The sequence below is a fragment of the Canis lupus genome, chromosome 14 (assembly GCF_048164855.1).
Source record: "Canis lupus baileyi chromosome 14, mCanLup2.hap1, whole genome shotgun sequence".
Lineage (NCBI taxonomy): Eukaryota > Metazoa > Chordata > Mammalia > Carnivora > Canidae > Canis > Canis lupus.
The window spans coordinates 32,853,875-32,856,332 of record NC_132851.1 but is presented as its reverse complement, the minus strand read 5'-3'; positions in this window follow the sequence as shown (position 1 = coordinate 32,856,332).

Genomic DNA, 2,458 nt, shown 5'->3' with positions numbered 1-2,458 from the left:
ATGCCGGTACCATATTATCTTGATGGTTACAGCTTTATAATGCAGGCTGAAGTCCAGAATTGTGATGACTCCAGCTTTGGTTTTCTTTTTCAACATTCCTCTGGCTATTGGGGGGTTCCCTACAAATTTTAGGATTGTTTGTTCCAGCTCTATGAGAAATGTTGGTGGTATCTTGATAGAGATTGCATTGAATGCATAGGTTGCTTTAGGTAGCATAGGATTTTAACAACATTTATTCTTCTAATAAATTCCACAAGCATGGAATGTTTCTCCATTTCTTTGTGTCTTCCTCAATTTCTTTCATAAGTGTTCTACAGTTTTCAGAATATAGATCCTTTACCTCTTTAGTTAGGTTTAATCCTAGGTATCTTATGGTTTTGATGCAATTGTAAATGGGATTAATTCCTTGATTTCTCTTTCTTCTGTTTCATTGTTGGTATATAGAAATGCAACTTGACTTCTGTGTATTGATTTTATATCTTGCCACTTCACTGAATTCCTATATGAGTTCTAGAAATTTTTGAGTAGTTATTTGGGTTTTCTACATAGAATATCATGTCACCTGTGAAGAGTGAAATTTTGACTTCTTTGCCTTTTATTTGTTTTTGTTGTCTGATTGGTGAGGCTAGGCCTTCCAGTACTATGTTAAATAATAGTGGTGAGAGTGGACCTCCTTGTTTTGTTCCTGATCTCAGGGGAAAAGCTCTCAGCTTTTTACCATTGATATGATGTTAGCTGTGGGTTTTTATTTAAGGCCTTTATTATATTGAGGTATGTTCCTTCTATCCCTACACTACAGAGTTTTTATCAGATGGAACTAGAGGGTATTATGCTAAGCAAAATAAGTCAGAGAAAGACAAATATCATATGATTTCATTCATATATGGAATTCAACAAACAAAACAGATGAACAAAGGGAAAGGAAGGAAAAATAAAATAAGACCAAAAAAACAGAGAGGGAGACAAACCATGAGAGACTCTAAACTCTAGGAAACAAACTGAGGGTTGCTGGCGGGGGGGGGGGTGGGGGGGGGGATGGGGTAACTGGGTAATGAGCATTATGGAGGACCCGTGATGTGATGAGCACCGGGTGTTCTACGCAACTGATGAATCACTACCTCTGAAACTAATAATATGCTATATGTTAATTAAATTGAATTCAAATTAAAAAATTAAAAAACATGAGAGAAAAAAAAGAAAGAACAGCCCACCACCTTTCTGGGGTCAATTCATTCATTCTTCCTGAGTTGTTGTAAATAGTCAAGATGATTAGTTCAGACTTATTCATGCCTCTCAACTTAAAAATTAATGATGAGAAAGATGCTGATAATGATAATAATAAAAACGGTGCGTGGCGCAAGTTGCCTGGGAGTCTGCATCCTACTCTTCTGCAGTGTTTGTGTGTGTGTGTGTGTGTGTGAGAGAGAGAGAGAGAGAGAGAGAGTCTATGTATGTATATGTGTATTGGTTCCTCCCAAGTGACTTTTTTAAGAAGCAATTATTAGCTTGTAGAATTTCACATAGCCATGTTCCAGCAGTGACAGTCACACATAGTAAAGCCACCAAAGCCTTAGAAGCAATTTAATAAAGACTCCTGAAGACAGAGCTTCACTTAATTGGGTGTTTCAAAATTAAGAATTTAATGCTATTTGTATGCTCCACGAATGTGGAGTACAAATATGGTCATATTATTTACCTTTCCAATTTAGTCATTGAGTAATGCTTGCTGCTGTAATAAATAAACCCCTAAATTTTCATTTAATTCTTGCTTATGTAACAGTTTCTAGTTGAAATGTTTCTAGGTGGAGATCAGCTCTTCTCCGTAGAGTGATCCAGTGATCCAAGCCTGATTACACTCTGTTTCCTACACTATGGACATATCCTACGAAAAAGTCAGTTTCCCTGGTGCTCGTAAGAGACCCTTAAAGCATCCAGCTTAACTTTCTGGTGCCTCTTCTGATAGTCTTAGGGAGAAAAAAAGGACAAGACAAGAAAGAAATATATGAAAGCTTTACATTCACTAGGACATCCTACTATATTGAATTGTTTGAAATAGATGAACCAGATGTCATCTCCAGGTTTTAGTGGATGAGTGGCTATGAATTAAAGCTAATTTGGAGAATGCCTTCATATGTAAAATGGCACAAATAAACTGAAAAACAGCATAAGATTTTATTTTTTAAGGAATCAGTTAATAGTTTTCCTAAAGTATACAATTCGTGTTCAATGATTTGTTGATTCCAGGTTTTTGAGTCATGCCTGGAACTTAGATGCTTCAATTGTTGTTTATTAGAATAAATAAATGAATGGTAGTGATATTTATCTAATAAGCACTTTGAAATATGCCCACATCTTTAGACATAACTTTGTACAATAAAATTCATTGAAATTTTTGAGATGAACCTATAGGCATTAAACAAATATTTATTTGCATGATCAAAGATAGAATCAGGATACC